This window comes from Scyliorhinus torazame, chromosome 8 (genome assembly GCF_047496885.1).
Source record: "Scyliorhinus torazame isolate Kashiwa2021f chromosome 8, sScyTor2.1, whole genome shotgun sequence".
Taxonomy (NCBI): Eukaryota; Metazoa; Chordata; class Chondrichthyes; order Carcharhiniformes; family Scyliorhinidae; genus Scyliorhinus; species Scyliorhinus torazame.
In genome coordinates, this window is record NC_092714.1 from 204108427 (window position 1) to 204119239 (window position 10813).

The following is a 10813-nucleotide window of genomic DNA, read 5'->3' on the forward strand; positions in this document are numbered from 1 at the left end:
TTATTTGTGATACATCCAAGGGACCAGAGTAGAGAGATAGAAGGCTTGCCTCTAAGGAAAGTGGAAAGAAACTTCCGATACCTGGGGATTCAGATCGCTAGGAGCTGGGGAACCTTGCACAGACTTAATCTGACACGGTTTATTTTCTGACGGGAAAATGGAGGAGGACTTCAAGAGGTGGGACATGCAGCCTCTATCGCTGGCGGGCAGGGTGCAAGCAATTAAGATGATGGTCCTCCCGAGGTTCTTATTTGTATTTCAATGTCTCCCTATACTAATCACCAAGACCTTTTTTAATAAAATAGACAGGAGCATCACGAGCTTCGTGTGGGCAGGGAAAGTTCCGAGAGTAAGGAGGGGGTTCCTTCAGCGTAGTAGGGACAGAGGAGGATTGGCACTACCGAACTTGGGCGATTACTATTGGGCCGCCAATGTGGCAATGATACGTAAATGGATGATGGAGGGTGAGGGAGCAGTGTGGAAAAGACTGGAGAGAAAGCCCTGTAAAGGGACGAGTTTAGAGGCGCTGGTGACGGCGCCGCTACCGATCTCACCTAAAAAGTTTACCACAAACCCGGTGGTGGCGGCAACATTGAATATCTGGGGACAGTGGAGGCGACAGAGAGGGGTGCGGGGAGCCCTGGTGGGGTCCCCAATCAGGAACAACCATAGGTTCGCCCCAGGAAGAATGGATGGAGGATTTCAGAGCTGGTACCAGTTGGGAATTAGGAGGGTGGGAGATTTATTTATAGATGGGACTTTTGCGAGCTTGGGAGCATTGGAGGGAAAGTATAAGTTGCCCCGGGGAAATTTCTTGAGATATATGCAGGTGAGGGCGTTTACTAGACAACAGGTGAGGGAATTTCCGTTGCTCCCAACACAGGGGATACAGGACAGGGTGCTTTCAGGGGTGTGGGTCGGAGAGGGAAAGGTGTCAGAGATTTACCGAGAGATGAGGGAAGAGGGGGAGGAGTCGGTGGGCGAACTAAAAGGAAAGTGGGAAGAAGAACTAGGGGAGGAGATAGAGGAGGGTATGTGGGCTGATGCCCTAAGCAGGGTAAATTCCTCTTCCTCATGTGCCAGGCTTAGCCTGATTCAATTTAAGGTGCTACATAGAGCACACATAACGGGAGCAAGATTGAGCAGGTTCTTTGGAGTGGAGGACAAATGTGGGAGGTGTGGCGGGAGCCCGGCAAACCACGCACATATGTTTTGGGCGTGCCCGGCACTGGAAGGGTATTGGAAGGGAGTGACGGGAGTGATTTCGCGGGTGGTGAAGGCCCGGGTCAAACCAGGCTGGGGGTTAGCTCTATTTGGAGTTGCGGACGAGCCGGGAGTGCAGGAGGCGAAAGAGGCCGACGTTGTGGCCTTTGCGTCCCTAGTAGCCCGGCGCAGGATCCTACTCATGTGGAAGGAGGCGAAACCCCCCGGACTGGAGGCCTGGGTAAATGATATGGCGGGGTTTATTAAACTGGAGCAGATAAAGTTTGCCCTGAGAGGATCGGCTCAAGGGTTCACCAAGCGGTGGCAGCCATTTCTCGACTACCTAGGGGAACGTTAGAGGGAAGACAGATGACCAGCAGCAGCAACCCAGGGGGAAGGGGGGGGAGGGTGGAGGAGGGGGGGGGGGGGGTTAGTTTAGTTTAGGTCAAAGATAATGGGGTTTTGTTACTTGTGTATTGTTAAAAATTTCTGTATTGTTATTGTTGCGTTTGCTTTGTAAGAGGGGAAAAATTGTTGTTTGGGAAAAGATTTTCAATAAAACATATTTTTTTTAAAAAGTATGTTAATATAGTTAACCTTATAATAAAATAGAGTTCCATCACTTCCAGTGTTGGTGGCCTGTTTGTGATCCAGAACACCCAACACATCATGGTACAAGGAATGGTTGCATACTAGCACTTCTGAGACCCACCTGCAACTAATCAGCATTCCGGCATCCTGAAGTATGGATAACATCAACCCGCCGCCGCCGCTCCGAATCGGCATCGATCTCGGGGTCAATTGGAAGATTTTTAAACAGCGCTTCCAGCTCTTCCTCGAAGCCACGGACAGGAAGAACGCCTCGGACACCAGGAAGATTGCTCTGCTCCTCTCCACGGCCGGGCAACAGGCCATCCACATCTTCAACTCCCTCACATTCGCAGATGACGAGGATAAGACAAAGTACAAGACGGTTCTCCTCAAATTCGATACCCACTTCAGCATAGATGTCAATGAAAGCTTCGAAAGATACCTGTTCCAGCAGCGCTTGCAGGGTAAGGACGAGCCTTTCCAATCCTTTTTAACACACCTCCGCATCCTTGCGCAGTCCTGCGGCTACGGGCCCACCTCCGACTCCATGATACGCGACCAGATCGTATTTGGTGTTCTGTCGGACCCCTTGCGCCAGCAGCTCCTCAAAATTAAGCAACTCACCCTAGCGACTGCCATCGAGACCTGTGTCCTGCATGAAAATGCCACCAGCTGGTACTCCCACATACAGGCGGCTGAAACGGCGCGGCAAGGTCCCCACGAGGCGGAACGGGTCCAAACAATTGAACACCTCCAAGGCTGAAGCCTGGATGAGGACGGCCATTTCGCGCGCTTTAGCGGCCTCCCGCGATTGTACGCGCCAAACAAGGGGACGTGACGTGGAGGAATGTGATGCGCAGGCGCGCATCACGCAGGACCGCACCGCGCATGCGCTGTGGCGCAACGAGCATACTGACGTCACGACATGCAGCAACTGTGGCTCTGCCCATTTAAAGCGGCAATGTCCTGCAAAATCGCGACAATGCCTGTGATGTGGCAGACTTGGCCACTATGCTGCCTGCTGTCGAGCAGCTCAGCCTGCCAATTCGCATTGCTTCAGTCAGCTTCACAGGAACGTTCGGGCAATTCAACCCACGTTCATCGAGTCCGATTCCGACTTCCCGCATATCAGTGACACCGAGGACCCGAGGGAGCCTTTTCGAGTCGCTGTTATAACAAAGAACAGGCTGTCCCCAAATCAAAACCACCAGCCGCTGTTGGTGCACAGCATTGATCCAGACGACGAGTGGTGTGCCACCCTGACGGTCAACCGATCCCAGATACGATTCCGCCTGGACACTGGTGCTTCCGCTAATCTCCTAGCGTGGTCAGACTTTCAGACCCTTGGGGTTAAACCAACCATTCTTCCATTGACCTGCCAACTAGTGGACTACAATGGCAACGTCATTCCTGCTACCGGTTTCTGCCAACTCGAAGTGACGCACAACTCGTGAAAAGTCATCCTTCCCGTCGAGATCATGGGCTCCTCGAAGGACTCTCGGGAAGGCGCACAGACGTGCAAACTCCTAAACCTCGTTCAACGAGTACACTCTCTCTCTCCAGAGGACACATCTGCCTTCCAGGATGCGGACTTCAGGGCGCAACTCAATGCCATCATCGACCAGCACCGCGACGTTTTCGAAGGCATGGGCACGCTTCCATACACTTACAAAATCCTGCTCAAACAAGACGCCCACGCTTGTGGTTCATGCACCTCGCAGAGTCCCAGCACCCCTCAAGGACCGCCTCAAGCGGCAGCTGCAGGACCTCCAGACCCAAGGAGTGCTCTCCAGTGTGACGGAACCAACCGACTGGGTCAGTTCCATGGTGTGCGTAAAGAAGCCTTCCGGCGAGCTCCGGATCTGCATTGACCCAAGGATCTGAATCGCAACATAATGAGGGAGCATTACCCTATCCCCAAGCGCGAGGAGATCATGTGTGAGATGGCTCAGGCCAACATCTTCACCAAACTTGACGCCTTGAAAGGATTCTAGACAGGTCCAGCAGAAAGCAGTGTACCTTTAATATCCCGTTTGGCAGATACTGCTACAACAGGATGCCGTTTGGGATTATATCGGCATCAGAAGTATTCCACCGGATCATGGAGCAAATGATGGAGGGCATTGAGGGTGTGCGCGTCTATGTTGATGACAACATTTGGTCCACCATCGCGCAGGAGCATATCAGTCGCCTCCAGCATGTTTTCAAACGAATACGGGACCAAGGCCTTCGCCTCAACAGAGCCAAATGTTCCTTCGGACAGACAGAACTCAAGTTCCTAGGCAACCACATCTCCCGGTTGGGTGTGCGGCCGGATCCGGACAAGGTGGCAGCCATCACAGCCATGCAGAAGCCAACGGATAAGAAGGAGGTCCTCCGATTTTTAGGCATGGTCAAGTACCTGGGGAAGTTCATCCCCAACCTCGACTCCCATACCACAACTCTCCGGAACCTGGTCAGGAAGACGACAGGCTTCCAATGGCTTCCCGCCCACGAGCGTGAATGGAAGAAGCTTAACACCAAGCTTGCCACGGCCCCGGTATTGGCATTTTTTGATCCCACAAAGGAAACAAAAATTTCAACGGATGCCAGCCAATCCGGCATTGGGGCGGTGCTCCTGCAACACGTGAGGCCTCATCATAGGCCCCCGTTGCATATGCATCATGTGCCATGACCCCCACGGAACAGCGCTACGCCCAGATCGAAAAGGAGTGCCTGGGCCTGTTGACTGAGGTCGACAATTTTCATGATTACGTATACGGCCTCCCCCAATTCACTGTCGAGACCGACCATCGCCCGCTGGTCAACATTATGCAAAAAGACCTGAATGATATGACCCCTTGTCTCCAGCGCATTCTGCTTAAACTCCAGCGGTACAATTTCCAGCTCCTATACACACCGGGCAAGGACCTGATCATAGCCGACGCTCTGTCCAGGGCAGTCAACACCCCGTGTGACCCAGAGGGGTTCGTCTGCCAGGTTGACGCCCATGTGGCCTTCACGGCCTCCAATCTGCCGGCCACGGATGAACGCCTTATCCACATTCGCCGCGAGACTGCGGCTGACCCCCTACTACAGCGTGTCATGCGCCACATGACGGACAGGTGGCTCAAGGGCCAATGCCCGCAGTTCTACAATATCAGCGACGATCTGGCAGTAGTCGATGGTGTCTTCCTGAAGCTGGACCGCATCGTGATCCCGCACAGCATGCGCCAGCTCGTTTTGGAACAGCTACACGAGGGCCATCTTGGCGTGGAGAAGTGCCGACGGAGGGCCCGAGAGGCTGTGTACTGGCCCGGCATCAATGAGGACATCGCCAACACAGTGCTCAAATGTCAGCGGTTCCAGACGGCCCAACCACGTGAGACCCTACAGCTCCATGAGTTGGTCTTATCCCCTTGGTCTAAGGTAGGCGATGACCTGTTCCATGCGCTCGGCAGGGACTATGTTCTGATTGTAGACTATTTTTCGAACTACCCGGAGGTCGGACGCCTGCACGACATCACATCATCGGCGGTCATCCGTGCCTGCAAGGAGACCTTTGCTCGTCACGACATCCCACTCACTGTGATGTCGGACAATGGCCCCTGCTTCGCGAGCCAAGAGTGGTCCAACTTTGCCAGCAGGTACAACTTTGTGCATGTGACATCCAGTCCCCTGCACCCCCAATCCAATGGCAAAGCGGAAAAGGGCGTCCACATCGTCAAACGGCTCCTCTGCAAGGCTGCCGATGCAGGATCCGACTTCTACCTCGTCTTGCTGGCCTATCGTTCGGCCCCACTCTCCACGGGCCTGTCGCCAGCCTAGCTGCCCATGGGTCGCACCCTGAGGACCATGGTGCCATCCATTCACATCCCAGACCTCAACCACGTTCCGGTCCTTCAGCGGATGTAACAGTCTCGTGCACAACACAAGGCGGCGCATGACGCTCGGGTGACTGATCTCCCTGCTCTGGGGCCGGATGACAACGTCCGCATCCATCTTCCGGAGGGTCTGCAACTGCTGTGGTTTTTCGGCAGGTGTCTCCCTGCTCGTTCCTGGTTCGTCTGCCAGATGGTTCCATTCGCCGCCGCAATCGGCGTGCCCTTCGTCTCGTTCCACGCTCGCTACGTGATCCTCCACCGGTGCCACGCCCTCCTGTTGTCCCCACCCTGGACTATGTGGAGATTCCGAATACTCTGCGTCCTCCTCACTCTGCCGTGGCCCAGCCCGTTCCTCAGCCGGTGGCTCCTGACCCACCCTTGAGGCGGTCAACCAGAATTCGTCAGTCACCTCAGAGACTTGACTTATGAGTTTTACTTTTTTTTTAATAAATATTTTATTGAAAATTTTTGGTCAACCAACACAGTACATTGTGCATCCTTTACACAATATTATAACAACACAAATAACAATGACCTATTTTTTAAACAAAAAATGAATAAATAATAAATAACAAAAATGAAAACTAACCCTAATTGGCAACTGCCTTATCACAAGTAACACTCTCCAAAAATATAATTTAACAGTCCAATATATAATTATCTGTTGCAACGACCTATACATATTATACAATATATATTAACAACCCTGAGAGTCCTTCTGGTTCCTCCTCCCCCCCCTCCCCCCCCCAACCCCCCGCACCCCCTCCCCCCACCCCCCCCCTCCGGATCCTGGGCTGCTGCTGCTGCCTTCTTTTTTCCATTCCATCTATCTTTCTGCGAGGTATTCGACGAACGGTTGCCACCGCCTGGTGAACCCTTGAGCCGACCCCCTTAGAACGAACTTAATCCGCTCTAGCTTTATAAACCCCGCCATGTCATTTATCCAGGTCTCCACCCCCGGGGGCTTGGCTTCTTTCCACATTAACAATATCCTGCGCCGGGCTACTAGGGACGCAAAGGCCAAAACATCGGCCTCTCTCACCTCCTGCACTCCCGGCTCTTGTGCAACCCCAAATATAGCCAACCCCCAGCTTGGTTCGACCCGGACCCCCACTACTTTTGAAAGCACCTTTGTCACCCCCATCCAAAACCCCTGTAGTGCCGGGCATGACCAAAACATATGGGTATGATTCGCTGGGCTTCTCGAGCACCTCGCACACCTATCCTCCACCCCAAAAAATTTACTGAGCCGTGCTCCAGTCATATGCGTCCTGTGTAATACCTTAAACTGAATCAGGCTTAGCCTGCCACATGAGGACGACGAGTTTACCCTGCTTAGGGCATCTGCCCACAACCCCTCCTCAATCTCCTCCCCCAGCTCTTCTTCCCATTTCCCTTTTAGTTCATCTACCATAGTCTCCCCTTCGTCCCTCATTTCCCTATATATATCTGACACCTTACCATCCCCCACCCATGTCGTTGAGATCACTCTGTCCTGCACCCCTTGTGTCGGGAGCTGCGGGAATTCCCTCACCTGTTGCCTCGCAAAAGCCCTCAGTTGCATATACCTGAATGCATTCCCTTGGGGCAACCTATATTTCTCGGTCAGCGCTCCCAGACTCGCGAACTTCCCATCCACAAACAGATCTTTCAGTTGCGTTATTCCTGCTCTTTGCCACATTCCATATCCCCCATCCATTCCCCCCGGGGCAAACCTATGGTTGATTCTTATCGGGGACCCCCCCCAGGCTCCAGTCTTTCCCCTATGCCGTCTCCACTGTCCCCAAATCTTCAGTGTAGCCACCACCACCGGGCTTGTGGTGTAGTTCCTTGGTGAGGACGGCAATGGGGCTGTCACCATTGCCTGTAGGCTAGTCCCCCTACAGGACGCCCTCTCTAATCTCTTCCACGCCGCTCCCTCCTCCTCTCCCACCCACTTACTCACCATTGAAATATTAGCGGCCCAATAATACTCACTTAGGCTCGGTAGTGCCAGCCCCCCCCTATCCCTGCTACGCTGTAAGAATCCCTTCCTCACTCTCGGGGTCTTCCCGGCCCACACAAAACCCATGATGCTCTTTTCAATCCTTTTAAAAAAAGCCTTCGTGATCACCACCGGGAGGCACTGAAACACAAAGAGGAATCTCGGGAGGACCACCATCTTAACCGCCTGCACCCTCCCTGCCAGTGACAGGGATACCATATCCCATCTCTTGAAATCCTCCTCCATTTGTTCCACCAACCGCGTTAAATTTAACCTATGCAATGTGCCCCAATTCTTGGCTATCTGGATCCCCAGGTAACGAAAGTCCCTTGTTACCTTCCTCAACGGTAGGTCCTCTATTTCTCTACTCTGCTCCCCTGGATGCACCACAAACAACTCACTTTTCCCCATGTTCAATTTATACCCTGAAAAATCCCCAAACTCCCCAAGTATCCGCATTATTTCTGGCATCCCCTCCGCCGGGTCTGCCACGTATAGTAGCAAATCGTCCGCATACAAAGATACCCGGTGTTCTTCTGCTCCTCTAAGTACTCCCCTCCACTTCTTGGAACCCCTCAACGCTATCGCCAGGGGCTCAATCGCCAGTGCAAACAATAATGGGGACAGAGGGCATCCCTGCCTTGTCCCTCTATGGAGCCGAAAATATGCAGATCCCCGTCCATTCGTGGCCACGCACGCCATCGAGGCCCTATACAACAGCTGCACCCATCTAACATACCCCTCTCCAAAACCAAATCTCCTCAACACCTCCCACAAATAATCCCACTCCACTCTATCAAATGCTTTCTCGGCATCCATCGCCACTACTATCTCCGTTTCCCCCTCTGGTGGGGCCATCATCATTACCCCTAACAGCCTCCGTATATTCGTGTTCAGCTGTCTCCCCTTCACAAACCCAGTTTGGTCCTCGTGGACCACCCCCGGGACACATTCCTCTATTCTCATTGCCATTACCTTGGCCAGGATCTTGGCATCTACATTTAGGAGGGAAATAGGTCTATAGGACCCGCATTGTAGCGGGTCCTTTTCCTTCTTTAAGAGAAGCGATATCGTTGCTTCAGACATAGTCGGGGGCAGTTGTCCCCTTTCCTTTGCCTCATTAAAGGTCCTCGTCAATACCGGGGCGAGCAAGTCCACATATTTTCGATAGAATTCGACTGGGAATCCATCCGATCCCGGGGCCTTTCCCGCCTGCATGCTCCTAATTCCTTTCACCACTTCTTCTACCTCGATCTGTGCTCCCAGTCCCACCCTTTCCTGCTCTTCCACCTTGGGAAATTCCAGCCGATCCAAGAAGCCCATCATTCTCTCCCTCCCATCTGGGGGTTGAGCTTCATATAATTTTTTATAAAATGTCTTGAACACTCCATTCACTCTCTCCGCTCCCTGCTCCATCTCTCCTTCCTCATCCCTCACTCCCCCTATTTCCCTCGCTGCTCCCCTTTTCCTCAATTGGTGTGCCAGCAACCTGCTCGCCTTCTCCCCATATTCGTACTGTACACCCTGTGCCTTCCTCCATTGTGCCTCTGCAGTGCCCGTAGTCAGCAAGTCAAATTCTACATGTAGCCTTTGCCTTTCCCTGTACAGCCCCTCCTCCGGTGCTTCCGCATATTGTCTGTCCACCCTCAAAAGTTCTTGCAGCAACCGCTCCCGTTCCTTACTCTCCTGCTTCCCTTTATGTGCCCTTATTGATATCAGCTCCCCTCTAACCACCGCCTTCAGCGCCTCCCAGACCACTCCCACCTGGACCTCCCCATTATCATTGAGTTCCAAGTACATTTCAATGCACCCCCTCACCCTTAGACACACACCCTCATCTGCCATTAGTCCCATGTCCATTCTCCAGGGTGGGCGCCCTCCTGTTTCCTCCCCTATCTCCAAGTCTACCCAGTGTGGAGCGTGATCCGAAATGGCTATAGCCGTATACTCCGTTCCCCTCACCTTCGGGATCAACGCCCTTCCCAGCACACAAAAGTCTATTCGCGAGTAGACTTTATGGACATAGGAGAAAAACGAGAACTCCTTACTCCTAGGTCTGCTAAATCTCCACGGGTCTACACCTCCCATCTGCTCCATAAAATCTTTAAGTACCTTGGCTGCTGCCGGCCTCCTTCCAGTCCTGGACTTCGACCTATCCAGCCCTGGTTCCAACACCGTATTAAAATCTCCCCCCATTATCAGCTTTCCCATCTCTAGGTCCGGAATGCGTCCTAGCAAATTGGCATCATCCCAGTTCGGGGCATATACGTTTACCAAAACCACCGTCTCCCCCTGTAGTTTGCCACTCACCATCACGTATCTGCCCCCGTTATCCACCACTATAGTTTTTGCCTCGAACATTACCCGCTTCCCCACTAATATAGCCACCCCCCTGTTTTTCGCATCTAGCCCCGAATGGAACACCTGCCCCACCCATCCTTTGCGTAGCCTAACCTGGTCTATCAGTTTCAGGTGCGTTTCCTGTAACATAACCACATCTGCCTTAAGTTTCTTAAGATGTGCGAGTACCCGTGCCCTCTTTATCGGCCCGTTCAGCCCTCTCACGTTCCACGTGACCAGCCGGGTTGGGGGGCTTCCTACCCCCCCTTGTCGATTAGCCATCCCCTTTTTCCAGCTCCTCACCCGGTTCCCACGCAGCTGTATCTCCTCCAGGCGGTGCCCCCCCGCCCATCCCCTCCCATACCAGCTCCCCCCTCCCCCCAGCAGCAGCAACCCAGTAATTCCCCCCTCCCACCCCCCCCCCCCCCGCTAGATCCCCCGCTAGCGTAATTACTCCCCCCATGTTGCTCCCAGAAGTCAGCAAACTCTGGCCGACCTCGGCTTCCCCCCGTGACCTCGGCTTGCACCGGGCGACGCCCCCTCCTTCCTGCTTCTCTATTCCCGCCATGATTATCATAGCGCGGGAACCAAGCCCGCGCTTCTCCCTTGGCCCCGCCCCCAATGGCCAACGCCCCATCTCCTCCACCTCCCCTCCTCCCCCCATCACCACCTGTGGAAGAGAGAAAAGTTACCACATCGCAGGATTAGTACATAAAACTCCTCTTTCCCCCCTTTTTAACCACCCTCTTCGCCCCCCACATTCGCCCCACCACTTTGTTCAAACGTTCTTTTTAATAACCCGCCCATTCCAGCTTTTCTTCCACAATAAAAG